General features: G+C 41.9%; 1 protein-coding gene and 1 pseudogene across 1 annotated transcript in view; both read left to right on the plus strand.

Annotated features, from left to right (window-relative positions):
* The window catches only part of LOC102161554 (uncharacterized), a 91,154-nt gene that overhangs the window by 9,894 nt on the left and 63,277 nt on the right, over nucleotides 1-17,983 (plus strand). The gene's annotated exons all lie outside the window — the stretch shown is intronic.
* LOC100519797 (small ribosomal subunit protein eS1 pseudogene) lies at nucleotides 548-1,382 on the plus strand (annotated as a pseudogene).

Below are 17,983 nucleotides of genomic sequence, written 5' to 3' on the forward strand. Positions count from 1 at the left end.
ACCTTGCTCAGTGGGTTAAGGATAGGGAGTTGCCATGAGCTGTGGTGTGGGTGACAGATGCAATTCAGATCCGAGTTGCTGTGGTTGTAGAGTAGGCCAGCAGCTGTAGCTCTGCCTGGAAACCTCCATAGGTGCAACTCTAAAAAGACAAAAAAAAAAAAAAAAAAAATAGAACTAATATCACTGCCTAACTCACAGGGTGTAGTGAGAGTCAAATAAGATAATACAAATAAAATTGTAGAGTATGTGCTTGTAACATTAGTAAGTCATATTTAATATTAGCAATACTAAATTATTAAATATTAGATATATAAATCTAAACTTTCAGATATGATATTTCATTAAGGAAACTGAGTTTTAGAGAAATCAGTTAGCAAGTTAACCAAGAATAGATTGTTTTCCCAATTTTTAAAGGATAAGCAAATAGCCCTTCTGGCTCTCTGAGCAGCACTGTGGCAGTGGGCAAAAGCAAATACCTGATGAAAAGTGGCAAAAGGTTACCAAGAAGAAAGTGGTTAATCCATTTTCTATGAAAGATTGGTATGATGTGAAAGCACCAGTTATGTTCAGTGTGTGAAATATTGGAAAAACCATAGTCAGAAAAACTCAAGGAGTCAAAATTATATCTGATAGCCTCAAGGGTCATGTTTTTGAAGTGAGCTTTGCTGACCAGCAAAATGATGAAGTTGCATTTAGAAAATTCAATTTAATTACTAAGGATGTTCAGGGCAAAAACTGCCTGACCAAATTCCATGGTATTGCATGGATCTTACCTGTGACGAATTGTGCTCCAAAACGGTCAAAAAATGGCAGATGTGATTGAAGCTCATCCTGATTTCGAGGCTACCAATGGCTATTTGCTCTGTCTATTCTGTGTTTGTTTTACTAAAGAAAAAAAAATGCAATAGTCAGATTTGGAAGAACTTTTATGCTAAGTAAGCACCAATAAGTTCACCAAATCCGGAAGAAGGTCATGGGAATAGTGACAGGAGAGATGCAGACAAATGATTTGAAAGAAATGGTTAATAAATTGATCCCAGACAGCATTGGAAAAGACATAGAAAAGGCTTTGCCAATCTTTTTATCCTCTCTATGTAAAAAAGTAAAAGTCCTGAGTAAGAAAAATTTGAATTGGGCAAACTAATAGTATTTCATCGTGAAGGTAGTAGTTCTGGAAAATCAGCTGGGGCTGAGTTGCATGCTAAAGTTGAATGAGCTGATGGGTATGAGCAGCCAGTCCAAGAATCTGTTTAAAATTCAGACTGTCAAGGGTGACAAAAAGTCTTATTTGTGATATTAAAAAAAAAAATAGACAACTGCTGTCAATTAAAATCAATAGTGCATTCAGTCTCAATAGCAGTCCTCTCTGAGTAGATGGCTCAAAGCTGATTTTCATTTTCTTCTTCTTCTTCTTTTTTTTTTGGTCTTTTGTCTTTATAGGGCCTCGCCCATGGCATATGGAAGTTCCCAGGCTAGGGGTCTAATTGGAGCTGTTGCTGCCGGCCTGCACCACAGCCACAGCAACGCCAGATCTGAGCTGTGTCTGTGGCCTACATCACAGCTCACAGCAACGCCGGATCCTTAATCCACTGAGCAAGGCCAGGGATTGAACCCACAACCTCATGGTTCCTAGTCACATTCGTTTCTGCTGTGCCACGTTGGAAACTCCCATTTTTTCTTTTTTTGCTTCTCTATTTTTTCTAAATGTTGTACATTGAACACTTATTCCTTTTGTAAAAAAAATAATAATAATAAAAGTATTTTTAAAAAAAATGGATTGAGTTCCTGACGTGGCGCAGTGGTTAACGAATCCAACTAGGAACCATGAGGTTGCAGGTTCAGTCCCTGGCCTTGCTCAGTGGGTTAAGGATCCGGCATTGCCGTGAGCTGTGGTGTAGGTCGCAGACGTGACTCGGAACCCGAGTTGCTGTGACTGTGGCATAGGCCGGCGGCTACAGCTCCGATTAGACCCCTAGCCCGGGAACTCCATATGCCATGGGAGTGACCCTAGAAAGGGCAAAAAGACACACACACACACAAAAATGGATTGATTCAACATCAGACTGTCCTATGAACATGAATCCAAAAAAAAAAAAGAGAGAGAGAGAAAAAACCCCAAGGGAATTAGAATACTGTTTTGGATTCCTTATGGGGTCTCCAGTAGGCAAAATGAATTTTTTTTTCTTTTTTTTTTTTTTTTTGGTCTTTTTGCCATTTCTTGGGCCGCTCCCGTGGCATATGGAGGTTCCCAGGCCAGGGGTCAAATCAGAGCTGTAGCCCCCGACCTACGCCAGAGCCACAGCAACGCGGGATCCCAGCCGAGTCTGCAACCTATACCACAGTTCACGGCAACACCGGATCCCCAACCCACTGGCAAGGGCAGGGACTGAACCTGCAACCTCATGGTTCCCAGTCGGATTCGTTAACCACTGCGCCACAACGGGAACTCCAGCAAAATGAATTTTTGTATGAATGAATCAATAAATCTTAGTTGTCAGTATGTATATTCAGTTTGTGGGAGTCCATAGTTAGATGCTTCCAGAAGTTGGATAAAATATGACTCCCTGTAAGTTCCCATCGTGGCTCAGTGGTAATGGACCTGACTAGTGTTCAGGAGGATGCGGATTCAATCCCTGGCCTCTCTCAGTAGGTTACAGGTCTGGCATTGCTGTGAGCTGCGGTGTACGTCACAGATTCAGCTCGGTTCTGGTGTTGCTGTGCTTTGATGAGGCCGGCAGCTACAGCTCCGATTGCACCCCTAGCCTGGGAACTTCCATATGCTGCAGTTTGGCCCTAAAATGACCAAAAAAAAACAAAAAAACAGAAAAAAAACCCTCATAGTTATATGACTCCTTGAGAATAAAACTACTAAGACTGAACATAAATTGGATGAAATTAGCCACTAAAAGGGAATCTAGTCAATTGATTACAATGCCTCAGAAGCTATTAAAATAAATAGGGTAACCTTGGAAAGTACTATTGTAATTTGTTAATCAATCTTAATTCCCTCCCTATTATCGTTTAGTGTTTTTAAATTAGTATTTCAAAAGTTATATGATTGGTATTGTTAGTTATTTATTGCCATGTAACAATTTACCCTGAAACTCAGTACCTTAAAACAACAAACATTTATTATCTCACAGCTTCTGAGGGTCGGGAATCTGGGTGCTGTTTAGCCAGGTGCCTCAGGCTCAGGGTCTCATGAGATTACTGGGAGCATCTGCTTCTAAACTCACTCATGTGGCAGTTGGTTGGATTCAGTTCCTCATGAGGTATGGGACTGAGAACCTCAGCTGAGCCAGATGCTTCTCCATTAGGCAGGCCACAACATAAATTGTCTTCCCTCAGAATGAGCAATAGAACAAGAGGAAGCACTCAAGATGAAGCCGCAGTCTTTTTGTAATCTAATCTCAGAAGTGACATCCCATCACCTCTGTTACATTCTGTTCATTAGAAGTGAATATGCACTTACACCCAAGGGGAGGGCATCACCGGAGGGAATGAATACTGTACTTTCAGTGAGGGGATCATCGAAGGTCACCTCAGAGCCTTCCTCCTGCAGATATAATACTATTCATTAAACTTTCTGCTTGCTCTCATGTCACCACTGAGCTGTATACCGAATATAGTCTCACATTATATGGGACTTGTCTGTAAGGAGAGGAAATACATTAACAGACATAAGTTCCTTTTTGTTTATTAAATTAGTAAATATTTTTAAACACTTGAGTTTTATCATTTGCCAGCCTTGTGAGTTTGGCTAATGTGATTCAGTCTTCCTAATGCTGGTAATGCCTGAATCTAAACTTGCCAGGCTCAGGACTGCAATCCTGCCTTGAGAGGGCCCACCTGAACTACCAGGAAACTACCTATCGTTGTGCAGTAGAAACGTCAATATAAAATGCCTACATGGGCCAGGCTTGGTTAAGTTACTTGGATGTAAACAAACTTGGATATAAAAAACATGTCTCCCAACACAGCATAAAATTCTACTGTGATAGCTCTTTCAAAATGTATACCTGTTAAATACAAAGGATCATAAGAGACTACTATATACAACTATATGCCAATAAAATGGAAAACCTAGAAGAAATGGACAAATTCTTAGGAAAGTACAACCTTCCAAGACTAAACCAAGATGAAATACAAAAGATGAATGGACCCATCACAAGAACTGAAATTGAAACTGTGATTAAAAAACTTCTAACAAACAAAAGTCCAGGACCAGATGGCTTCACAGGCGAATTCTCTCAAACATTTAGAGAAGAGCTAACACCTCTCCTTCTGAAACTATTTCAAAAAATTGCAGAGGAAGGGATACCCCCAAACTCATTCTATGAGGCCACCATCACCCTGGTACCAAAACCAGACAAAGATTCCACAAAAAGAGAAAACTACAGGACAGTTTCACTGATGAACATCGATGCAAAAGTCCTCAACAAAATGCTAGCAAACCGCATCCAACAATACATTAAAAGGACTGGACATCATGATCAAGTGGGATTTATCCCAGAGATGCAAGTGTTCTTCAATATCCGCAAATCCATCAGTGTGATACACCACATTAACAAACTGAAGAATAAAAACCATATGATCCTCTCAATAGATGTGGAAAAAGCCTTTGACAAAATCCAACACCCATTTCTGATAAAAATCCTTCAGAAAGTGTGCATAATGGGAACCTACCTCAACATGATAAAGGCCATATACGACAAACCCACAGCGAACATCATTCTCAATGGTGAAAAGCTGAAAGAAGTCCCGCCGAGATCAGGAACAAGACAAGAATGTCTACTCTCGCCACTACTCTTCAACATAGTTCTGGAAGCCCTAGCCACAGCAATCAGAGAAGTAAAAGAAATAAAAGGAATCCAAATTGGAAAGGAAGAAGTAAAACTATCCCTATTTGCAGATGACATGATACTATACCTAGAGAATCCTAAAGACGCTACCAGAAAACTGTTAGAGCTCATCCACGAATTTGGCAAAGTCGCAGGATACAAAATCAATACACAGAAATCGACGGCATTTCTATACACTAACACTGAAAGAGCAGAAAAGGAAATTAGGGAGGCAATCCCGTTTACCATCGCATCCAAAAGAATAAAACACCTAGGAGTAAACCTACCTAAAGGGACAAAAGACCTGTACTCTGAAAACTATAAGCCACTGATGAAAGAAATCAAAGATGACACAAATAGATGGAAAGATATAACATGCTCGTGGATTGGAAGAGTTAATATTATCAAAATGACTATATTACCTAAGGCAGATTCAATGCAATCCCTATCAAATTACCAAGGACATTTTTCATAGAACTCGAACGAAATATTTTAAAGTTTGTTTGGAAGCACAAAAGACCCAGAATAGCCAAACACATCCTGAAAAAGAAAAATGGAGCTGGAGGCATCAGGCTCCCGGACTTCAGACTATACTACAAAGCAACAATCATCAAAACCGCATGGTATTGGCACAAAGACAGAAATATAGATCAGTGGAACAGGATAGAAAGCCCAGAATTAAACCCACGCACCTACAGCCAACTCATCTATGACAAAGGAGGCAAGAATATACAATGGAGAAAGGACAGCTTGTTCAATAAGTGGTGCTGGGAAAACTGGACAGACACATGGAAAAGAATTAAATTAGAACACTCCCTAACACCATACACAAAAATAAACTCCAAATGGATTAAAGACCTAGATATAAGACCAGACACTATAAAACTCCTAGAGGAAAACATAGCCAAACACTCTCTGACATAAACGACAGCAACATCTTCTCAGATCCACCTATCAGAGTATTGACAACAAAAACAAAAATAAACAAATGGGACCTAATTAAACTTCAAAGTTTCTGCACAGCAAAGGAAACCCTAAACAACACAAAAAGACAACCCACAGAATGGGAGAAAATCTTTGCAATTGAATTGACTGACAAGGGATTCATCTCCAAAATTTATAAACAACTTCTGCAGCTCCATGCCAAAAAAGCAAACAAGCCTATCAAAAAATGGGCAGAAGATCTAAACAGACAGTTCTCCAAAGAAGACATACGGATGGCCAAAAAACACATGAAAAGATGTTCAACATCACTCATTATTAGAGAGATGCAAATCAAAACCACTCTGAGGTACCACCTTACACCAGCCAGAATGGCCATCATCCAAAAGTCTACAAACAATAAGTGCTGGAGAGGGGGTGGAGAAAAAGGAACCCTATTACACTGTTGGTGGGATTGTAAATTGGTGCAACCACTGTGGAAAGCAGTATGGAGATTCCTCAGAAAACTAAACAGAGAACTACCATTTGATCCAGCAATCCCACTCCTGGGCATCTACCCAGAGAAAACCACGACTTACAAAGACACATGTACTCCGATGTTCATTGCAGCGCTATTTACAATAGCCAAGACATGAAAACAACCTAAATGTCCATCGACAGAGGAGTGGATCCAGAAGATGTGGTACATATACACAATGGAATATTATTCAGCCATTAAAAAGAACAAAATACCAGCATTTTTTGCAACATGGATGCACCTAGAAACTATCATGCTAAGTGAAGTCAGCCATACGATGAGACACCAACATCAAATGCTTTCACTGACATGTGGAATCTGAAAAAAGGACAGACTGAACTTCTTTGCAGAACAGATGCTGACTCACAGACATTGAAAAACTTATGGTCTCCGGAGGAGACAGTTTGGGGGTGGGGGGATGTGCTTGGGCTGTGGGATGGAAATCCTATGAAATCAGATTGTGATGATCATTATACAGCTACAGATGTGATAAATTCATCTGAGTAATAAAACAAACAAACAAACAAAAAAAAAAACAAAAAAATGTATACCTGTTTACTTTAAGAACTGGATAACCTGGAGTTCCCATTGTGGCACAGCAGAAGCAAATCCAACTAATGTCCCTGAGGATGCAGGTTCAATCCTTGACCTCGCTCAGTAGGTCAGGGATCTGGTGATGCCATCAGCTGTGGTGTAGATCGCAAACGCAGCTTGGATCCCGAGTTGCTGTGACTGTGGTTTAGGCCCGAAGCTGCAGCTCAGTTTGGACCCCTAGCCTGGGAACTTCCATATGCCTCCATGGATGTAGCCCTAAAAAGCAAAAAAACAAAAAAAAAAAAAACAAAAAAAAAACTAGGTAACTTAATTTCTCAGTTTAATATCTGTATTCAGCTTACAAAAAGATAATATGATACATACTCTCAAAATCTTTAATCACATCTCTTCACATAAGGTACTATTTACTCTTTTACTGCTAAGGTAATATTTATAGGTTCTAATGATTAGGAATGCGGATATGTCTTTTTGAGGGCCATCATTTGGCCTACAACAGGGCCATTGAATGTAAATTTTTTTTGGTCTTTTTAGCCTGCATCCACAGCATATGGAGGTTTCCAGGCTAGGGGTTGAATTGGAGCTGTAACTGCTGGCCTACACCACAGCCACAGCAACAGCAGTGCTGGATCTGAGCCATGTCTATGACCTACACCACAGCTCACGGAAACACTGGATCCTTAACCCACTGAGCAAGGCCAGGGATTGAACCTGTATCCTCGTGGATACTACTCAGATTCATTTCTGCCGAGCCATGATGGGAATGCCTGTCTATAAATATTTTTAATTTATTTTTATTTATTTATATGTTTACTTGGCCATGCCCATGACATGCAGAAGTTCCTAGTCCAGGGATCAAACCTGTGTCACAGCAGTGACCACACCAGATCCTTAATTGCTAGGCCCCCAAGGAATTCCAAGAATTTAAAAATAATGAATGGTAAGGAGTTCCCGTTGTGGTGCAGTGGTTAACGAATCCGACTGGGAACCATGGGGTTGTGGGTTCCGTCCCTGCCCTTGCTCAATGGGTTAACGATCCAGCGTTGCCGTGAGCTGTGGTGTAGGTTGCAGACGCGGCTCGGATCCCGCGTTGCTGTGGCTCTGGCATAGGCCGGTGGCTGCAGCTCCGATTGGACCCCTAGCCTGGGAACCTCCATATGCCGCAGGAGCGGCCCAGGAAATGGCAAAAAGACCAAAAAAAAAAAAAGGTAAAATTGACTAAATATCAGTCTACTTTTTTTTAGGACATTCCAAAATTTTTGTTTATTTAATTTTTTTGTTTTATTTTTTACTTTTTCATTTTTTTAAAGTTCTGTTGAAGTATAGTTAATTTACAATGTGATAATTTCTGCTATACAACAAAGGGATTCAATTACACATATATCTACTTTTTACTATCACCCTGTGCAGACAATTTCAAACAATGTTGACGATAAAATACCATGGTGGGCAGATCCCTCCCAATACACCTGCCCTTACCCAATACACCTTCCCTTACCCTCAGTGTGCCACTAGTGAATATTCCTATAGAGCTATCCAGCCTGCCTTAACTTTTCCGGGCCCAATTCTGCAAAAAAATTAAAAAAAAAAAATGTAGTGGCTCATCACTGGCCAGCCATGCCCCCTCGTCATGGTATATCTGACTCCCCATCCTTCAGGAATCAACATAATACCACCTGCTCAAGGAAGATTTCCCTAAAGACCTTTTATAGACTCAAATTGCCACACCACCCCTCCCACTTATTTCCTTTAACTCTTTGTTTATTTCACAGCACTTGCCACACTTTGCAACTATTTTATTTGTAGGCTAATTTTTTCCTATCTCCCTTACTCGATTGTAAGTGCCAAGTGTGGCCTGCCTTGTTCTCTGAGTTATCCCCAGAACTTAGTACAAGTCCTGGCACATGGTAGATGCTCAGTGTATGGGTATTAGCATTGCATTCTCAGCTTATGTGCTACCAGTAAAGCACGCTGGCTCAACGTTAGACAAACTTTTCTTTCTTCATCTCATGTCCATTCCCTAAAAAGAGATAGCCACTGTTGTTTAGGACTGATGACATAGAGAACCATTTATCTCCACAATTCAGAAACAGCTGCAACATCATGGATCTTAGAGTTGTTTTCACCTATTCCAGACTCCAACTTGGACATGATTAGGAATGTTGTATTCTGAAAATTCACAGAGATCTCATAAGACCAAATCGCAAAATAAAATATAGATATGGCATTAACATTCTGAAGGGGGACCTATTCATTTTGCCCAGGCTTCACACTAGAAATGACAAGAATCTAGTCAGTACTCTACTCTTAGCAAGACAAATCATCAATTTCCTCTCCAGGCTATATACTCCTCTTAATGTCCTTCAGTATTTCTTTTTTTGTCTTTTTAGGGCCGCACCTGTGGTATATGGAGGTTCCCAGGCTAGGGGATTGGAGCTACAGCTGCTGACCTATGCCACAGCCACAGCAATGCAGGATCCAAACTGAGTCTGTGACCTACACCACAGTTCACAGCAATGCCAGATCCTTAACCCACTGAGCGAGGCCAGGGATTGAACCCGAAAGCTCGTAGTTACTAGTCGGATGCATTTCTGCTGCGCCACAACGGAAACTCTGCCTTCAGTATTTCTTTTAGTGGCACAACTATTCACCTGGCTAGTTCTCCAGGCTTAATCTTTAGCTCTCCTTTCTTCTCTTTTCACTTTGTCTTCCTAGGAGAGCTCACTCATCTCCAAGTCTAAAATCTTATCCCTACAGTGTTATTCCTAATACACTTCCCCCATCCTCTCCTTTGAGCTCCAGACTCCCAACTGCCTACTTGTCCTATCTTAGATACTTCCCAGGCATTTCAAATTTATCATAACCAAAAGCAAACCTGGTTTTTTCTCCAAACCCCTTTCTGTCTGATTTTCTCTGTCTGAAATGGCACTGCTATTTACCAGTGGCTTAATCCAGAAACCTAGAGGTCTTCTTTGACTTTTCTTATCCCCCACAAGTAGTTCATTCACAAGTCCTATCAACTCTACCTATAAGCAAATGCAGGTTGGGATTACTTCTTTCTTCTTTCTTAAATCCTGGTCTAAGTTACTGGTCTCTATTTTCATGGCTTCTTCTACACACTCATTTTATGTCACCTTCTCTTCAACCATTGTATTACAGCAATTTGCTGTATCTTTCAGTTCTTTGCACAAGAACCTTAGCACACTCCGTTTCTTCTGCTGTAATGTTTCTCCCTCACTCTTCCCATAGTAGGTTCCTTCTCATTTTGAAACTTAATTTAGGAGTTCCCTGATGGCTCAGCAGTTGGGGATTTGACATTGTCACTGCTGTAGCTCAGGTTGCTGCTGTGGTGCAGGTTAGATCCCTGACCCAGGAACTTCCACATGCCAAGGGCACCACCAAACCAAACCAAACAAACACAGACTGTCTCTTCAAAGACTCGTTTCCTTGCTGCCCTATATAGTAAGTCAATCTCCTACTCTTATTTGCATTTATCATATCCTACACATTTCCTTCCTTATCCCAATTAATGCACTGGATTAGTCTTCTCCACTAGATTTGAAGAAGCCACATAAAGGCAGGAACTGTGTCTTGTTCACTAATATACATCTAGCCCCTTGGTTCAGCACCTGGCACACAGCAGGGGATTAATCAGTTGTTGACTAAATTAAAGCAGCCTATTCTATTTTGGCCTATGTGTTACAAGTATGATGCATTTGCCCAACATTGCTCAGAAGGGAAAAATTCTTATCCCTCCATTTCATGTCCATTACTTTTTAAAAAAAAGTCACTTGTCAGAGACTAATGACATAGCCATTTATGTCCATAGTGCCAAAACAGCTGCAGTGTCATGGATCTTAATAAACACAAATTTTCCCCCCACAATTAGGGAAATTTAATACTGAATCTTATAGTAATTTCATAAAGAAACTGAATCATAAAACACAGGAAGGACTGATGGTGGGAAGGGGTGGAACCTGGAAAGTTTGTCCTGGGGTAGCAAGATACTTTCTTTAAGCTTCCAAAATAACCATACAGTTGTTTCTTTTTGCACACTTCCAAGTCATCTCACAAAGATAGACAACATCTGCTGCCTAGGCTGGCCAGAAGTACAAAAGTTGTTTATTAAGGCAGGATTCACCCACCCAAAAGCCTCCATTTCCATGTAGAGGAGAAGCAAACTAAATTCAGAGCAGCCTGGTGTAGTAATTTGACTTAACAGAAAAGTGGATCCACATCTACCGCTCTTGGATCTTACACTACTTGACAGTGACCAAAACAATGTCCCTTCCTGGCTATTCTTCAGAACTACTTTGCATACCTGGGCTTCCCAGCAATCAGCCCTCATTTGTTATCCCCCAAGCACTCTTTAGGCTAACTTGAAAGTGCTCAAAGCCATAATAGCATTCAAACAATAACAAAAAGTCCTCAGATTCCCTTAGTTTCTATCTTTGAACAGTTCAAAGAGCTTCCACATTTATTTTTTTCTGGTGCTTTCCCTGTCATGCTATGACGTAAGAAGAAGATCTGAGATTAGAGAACCTGAAGTTCAAATAGCTTGTTCAAAGCCACAGTGAAATTACAAATCACAATCAGATTTCATTCTCCCAACTCCCTAGACCATGTAACTTCCCAAAAGGTTTCAGACCCTTTATGAAAAATTTTAAAATGTTACCGGAATCAAGGTTCTTGTTCATGAAGCCGAAGAATGAACTTCGGGAATGCACAGGCAGCAAGCAAACAAAAGTCTTTATTACAGGAAAGCAGACAGCTCCCAGCACAGGCACTGAGAGGGGGAGGAAAAGTTCCCATCTTCTAATTTTCTAAGGAGGTGTTATCTCTTAAAGACGGGGAGGGGTACCAGCATGGGGTCTGGATTATCAGTCCTTCTCCCTATTGGCCTTGCCCAGCACCTACATTGGGCCTTTAGGGGCTTAGAGTTAGAGTATGCGCCATATGTTTTTTGGTCCTTTTGTTCTTCTTCTTCTTCTTTTTTTTTTTTTTTTTTTTTTTTTTTTTTTTGCTTTAGGGCCACACCTGTGGCACATGGAAGTTCCTAGGCTAGGGGTTGAATCAGAGCTGTACCTGCCAGCCTACACTACAGCCACAGCAATGCAGGATCCAAGCTCCTGTCAGTGCCAGATCCCCAACCCACTGAGCCAGGCCAGGGATCGAACCTGTGTCCTTGTGGATAGTAGTCTGCTTCATTAACCACTGAGCCACGATAGGAACTCCAGAGTCGCCGTTCTTTACATTCTTTTGCTAGCAGTCAAATGTATAGGTCAGAGGTTAATGCCCATCTTGATGTAAGAGTTAATCTTCCAACAAGCAAGGCCTGTTTGTCTAGGTTTGTTTTTACAAATCTTAAACCACGGACATTAATCAGGGAATATATCGAAGCCCACGTTCCTATGCTAACTACCTGAATTATTATTCTGCCTCAATTCTCCCCTCTGGAGCTGGAGACTCTGTGAAGACCGCGCTGACTGCTTCCAGGTGACAAGGGGCATCGTTAGGGAAAAGCAGTTAGGTCTCCACTCTTGGGATGGTCAAGTGCACTTCGATATGTTACACTGGGTTCCCCTTCTATCACCATCTGAAGTTTAATAGCTTCTAATCGGGATGCGATGAAACAAGAAATACAATTAATTATACAGGATCCGAATAAAAGAATCAAGATTACAATGATGATTATTGTAAGCAAATACTTCCACCAAAAAGAGGATGTTAACCAGTCCCAGAGGGCAGCGCTGAAAGCTGGAGTTGGATAGGACAGGTTATGGATCTGCTGCCGGAGATCTTGCAGAGAATCAGACACATTCTGCGAATAATCAGGAGTGCAGACAGGACATTCAGAGTTTATAATAGCGCAGGTACCTCCTTGAGCTGCAGTAAGTATATCTAAGACCATTCGGTTTTATATATCTACCTTTCTTGTCTGTTGTTGTTCCATATTTAGAGCAAAATAGCTTCTGCGCTATCGTTAAGGGCTTGTCGAATAAAATTAGTTAATGCTTCCACCCACAGCATTATGTCAGTAGTTCCTAATGAGGGCACAGATATGGCTGCTAGGTAATCATACCAGTGGAACACTGATGAAACCCACCTAGCATGCAAATAGGGAAGGCTGGCTGGTGCTCAGCTCAGAGTTTTCATAATATTGCCATGAGCGGAAGCCAATCCCAGAGTACACCCCCCCATCCGGTGGGCAACCAGGCCACAGATTAATTCCACGTACCTAGTAGGTTCTATTTGGAGCCAGCCAGCTCCCTCCATGGTTAAGTTTCCAGTCTGTTCTGGGCCATATGGGGGTTTTATTTGGGGTGTACGTGACTTTAATGATTTGTAAACGACAGTCGGTTGCTAAATATCCTAAAGGTTTTAGCTCATTAGAGGATAGGGGTCGCCCCCCCATACCTGATATTATGCTTATTTTGCTCCCAGCGAATTGACGCTGGTTGGGTTAAGTAACCCTTTGCAGGAGTGATCCACATATATTGATTCCATATTTGCTAAAATTGATTAAAATATCTATATTCCCATATGATTACTTGGACTCCTTTTGTTAGTTATGCAATATTTATATGCTGCCTCCCTGGTCAGCATGTAATTGAAAGCTACATTGGAGTTCCCGTCATGGCGCAGCAGAAACAAATCCAACCAGGAACTATGAGGTTGTGGGTTCATTCCCTGGCCTCGCTCAGTGGGTTAAGGATCTGGCATTGTGGTGAGCTGTGGCGTAGGTCGCAGATGCGGCTCGGATGGAGCCCACGTTGCTGTGGCTGTGGCATAGGCTGGCTGCTACAGCTCCAATTTGACTCCTAGCCTGGGAAACTCCATATGCCTCAGGTGTGGCCCTAAAAAAAAAAAAAAGAAAGTTGCCTTATGTCCTTGTGAGGAATTGATTTATGAGTCAAGAGTAGTGAGGTTTTCGTCTAGCACAGGACCCAAGGAAAAATAGCCTTATGCACCTGAGGTGGGAATTCATATACTTGCAAGTAGTTGTTTCCCTGTATGGGAGACACCCACCAAGGGAATCCTTCTACGGAGGACATAGGTAATGCTCCACAGACCCAGCAGTCTAACTGATTTTGGAAAAAGGCGTAGGAGTGAACCCAGGAGACAAAAACATTACCCTGTTCCCACTGTAAGGAGGTGGGGGAATCCTCCACGGCAAAGGAGAGAAAAGCAATTGTACTGACCATTCATTTCATTCTGATTGTTCCCTTGTTTGTTGGAAAAATCCCTTGAGTCCCTCCAGAGGGGTGTGTTGGTATTCAGGGGAGTCTTCCTCGATAGTTGGAAGCTGGGTGTCTTCTTTCTCCGGGTTCCAGGCTTTGATTCGTGTGTGGTGAATCCAAGCACCAGTTCCTGCAACTTTACCAGCGGTAGGAAGGAAAGGATGGTAGTGCAGGGTCCTTCCCAGATAGGCTCCAGTGAAGGACTATTGCTGGGGAGGGACTTAACTAATATTATATCCCCTTGGTGATAAAGAGAGTTTTCATTTTCTTTCTCCCGATCTGGACTGTTTTTCAAGTTTGAAAGCTGTTGTTGAAAAACAGTCAGATTGCTCACATACTTCATAAGTTCAGCCATCTCCCGATCAAGCAGATCATTTCTGAGGAAGGGCCGTCCATGTAACTTTTCAAATGAACCAAGCCCCTGACTCCTAGCAGTGTTCCTGATCCTTACTAAGGCGAAGGGAAGGAGTGATAACCAGGGAAGACAAGTTTCCTGTGATAATTTTTGTAGGTGACTTTTAATCATATCATTAGTTTTCTACACTTTTCCTGATGCTTCTGGTCTCCAGGCACAATGCAAATGATATTTTATTCCTAAAGCTTGGGAGACTCCCTGGGTTATGGCTGATTGTCACTCTGAATTCCCTGTGGCAAGCTGAAACGGGGAATAACGTCATGAATTAGTGTTTTAATGACCTCCTTGGCTTGCTCAGTCTGACAGGGGAAGGCCTCTGTCCATCCAGTAAAGTTATCTACCCACACTAACAGATACTGATGTCCTTTTGACAGGCCTATGAGTCAAGTCTGTTTGCCACTCCTCCCCTGGATATTTTCCAGTATGCTGTAAACCTGGGGGGCGCTGACTGGTTGTTCTTTGGGATGTTCTTTTGACATATCTCACATCCCTTAATAATTGGCTCACAGTCTTTAATAGCCCTTTTCCGTTAAACAGGTTTCTGGCTAACTGGTAAGCATTCTCAATTCCCAAATGGAAAGTTTGGTGTAAAGTCTTAAAGACCTTTTGGACACTAGAGGGCAACACCAGTTTATAATCTGTAGTCTGTAGCCAGCCTGAGGGGAGTAAAGTGTCTGAGAGAGAGGGAGGGAGAGAGAGAGAGAGTGAATATTGGAGTTCCTCAGGGGAGTAAATGGGCTTAATTTCATTCAGGATCCCTTCCCAGAGGAGAGGGGCTTGGACATTATAAGGCTGGGTAGCAGCCTTTTTATTTATTATTTTTATTATTATTACTTTTTAATTACTCAATGAATTTTATTACATTTATAGTTGTACAACAATCAAAACAACCCATTTTTGTAGCATTTCCATCCCAAACCCCCAGCGTATCCCCCTACTCCCCATTCTGTCTCATTTGGAAACTGTGAGTTTTCCGAAGTCTGTGAATCAGTATCTATTCTGCAAAGAAGTTCTTTGTGTCCTTTTTTTAGCTTCCACATGTAAGTGATAACATTTGATGTTGGTGTCTCATTGTCTGACTGACTTCACTTAGCATGATAATTTCTAGGTCCATCCATGTTGCTAAAAATGCCGGTATTTCATTCCTTTTAATGGCTGAGTAATATTCCACACCACATCTTCTTGATCCACTCCTCTGTCGATGGACATTTTCCATGTTTTGGCTATTGTATATAGTACTGCAATGAACCTTGGAGTACATGTATCTTTTCTTTTCTTTTTTTCTTTCTTTCTTTTTTTTTGTCTTTTTAGGGCCATACCCAAGGCATATGGAAGTTCCTAGGCTAGGGGTCCAATCGGAGCTGTAGCCACCAGCCTACACCACAGCCACAGCAATGCCAGATCTGAGCCATGTCTGCAACCTACACCACAGCTCACGGCAACACCAGATCCTTAACCCACTGATCGAGGCCAGGGATCGAATCTGCAACCTCATGGTTCCTAGTCAGATTCATTCCCACTGCACCACTACGGGAACTCCCTGTTTGTAGACTTTTTGATGATGGCCATTCTAGCCGGCCTAGGGTGGTAACTCATAGTGGTTTTGATTTGCCTTTCTCTAATAATTAGTAATGTTGTACATCTTTTCATGTGTTTTTTGGCCATCTGTATGTCTTCTTTGGAGAATTGCCTGTTTAGATCTTCTGCCCATTTTTTGATGGGGTTGTTTATTTTCCATAAAGGTGTTTATAAATTTTGGAGATTAATCCCTTGTCAGTTGCTTCATTTGCAGCCTTTTTAACTTGTTGATATGCTCTTCGATTTCCCTCAGATGTCTCAGATGTATCTTTTTGGTGTGCTTGACAATGAATTATGGCCTCCTCTTGAGGCAGTCTGATAGCATCTAGGAGGTGCATAATTTCTTGAAAATATTTAATCTGAGGCTCAAAATTCCCGTTCCTTCCAAATGACTGCATGGGCATGGAGGACCAGATATGCATATTTGTTTTGTGTGTGTGTGTGTTTTACACATACTTTTTATTTGTTGAATGAGTATTTGTCAATATGTACATAAACACAGAGAGCAAGCACTAGATTGAGAGCAAGAATATCTGGATTTTTTGTGTGTGTGTGTGTGTGTCTTTTTGCTATTTCTTTGGGCCGCTCTTGCGGCATATGGAGGTTCCCAGGCTAGGGGTCAAATCGGAGCTGTAGCCGCTGGCCTACGCCAGAGCCACAGCAACGCGGGATCCGAGCCGCGTCTGCAACCTACACCACAGCTCACCACAACGCCGGATCGTTAACCCACTGAGCAAGGGCAGGGACCGAACCCGCAACCTCATGGTTCCAAGTCGGATTCATTAACCACTGCGCCACGATGGGAACTCCGAATATCTGGATTCTAATACACAAAGCCACTTACCAGCTATGAGGGCTTAGGCCAAGAACTTAATCTGAGTTCAGCTTCCTCATCTGTAAAACTAGGCTATTAGGATCTGTGTGGCCCACCACACAGGTTTATTGCAAGGTTCAAATATGCAAAACAAAGATATGCATATTCGTAATGAGTATAAACATTCATCCTTTTTCCTAACCCCAGTTCCAATGCTCTAGTTAACCCTATTAGTTCTGCTAATTGAGCACTTGTTCCTGGCTTCAAAGGTCCACTCTCCAGGGTCTCATATAGAGTTACAAGTGCATACCCCACCTTGAGTTCTCCCTTTTCAATAAAGGAGCTGCCATCTGTAAACATAGTGAGGTCAGGATTAGGTAAGGGCTCATCTTTTAAATCCTCCCTTGCTGCATAATTGGCTGCTAAGATTTGGTGACAGTCATGCTCCACTTTCTGATCTAGTGAATCAGGAAGAAAAGTCATGAGGTTCAAAGTTGAACAGGTCCTCAATTGCCTTATAGGTCCTTCTAATAGCATGGTTTGATATTTGAGGAGCCGGTTATCTGAGAGCCAAAGTCCACCCTTAGAGTTTAGAATACCTGCTAGATCATGTGAGGCCTGCAGTTAATATAATAGCCCCGGGAGTTAGTAAGGCCACTGAGGCTACTACTTGTAGGCAGTGTGGCCAACCTTGGGCTACTGAGTCCAACTCTTTGCTTAAATATTCTCCAAGTTGTTGAGATTCTGCCTTTGGTTGGGTTAACACCCCTAGAGCTACTCCAGATCTCTCTGTTACAGAGATTAAAAAGATGTCCTGTTGGTAAACTAAGACCTGGGGCCTGGAGAAAAGCCCATTGAAGTGCCCTTAAGGCTTTCTTGTCTTTGGGTACCCATTGTAGGGTATGGGTACCAGACTGCTGTTCTTCCTTTAGCATTTTGTACATGGGGCATGCTAACTCTCCATAGCCAGGAATCCATATCCTGCAGTATCCAGTAATGACCAGGAATCCCCGAAGTTGTCTAACAGTACTGGGAAGTGGGTACTGCAGGATAGGTCCGATCCTTTCCTCACTTAGAGCTCTA

The sequence above is a fragment of the Sus scrofa genome, chromosome 12, assembly GCF_054392235.1.
Source record: "Sus scrofa isolate SSC_HxYL_T2T_F1_AM1 chromosome 12, Sscrofa_HxYL_maternal_Yorkshire_Landrace_v2.0, whole genome shotgun sequence".
Taxonomy (NCBI): domain Eukaryota; kingdom Metazoa; phylum Chordata; class Mammalia; order Artiodactyla; family Suidae; genus Sus; species Sus scrofa.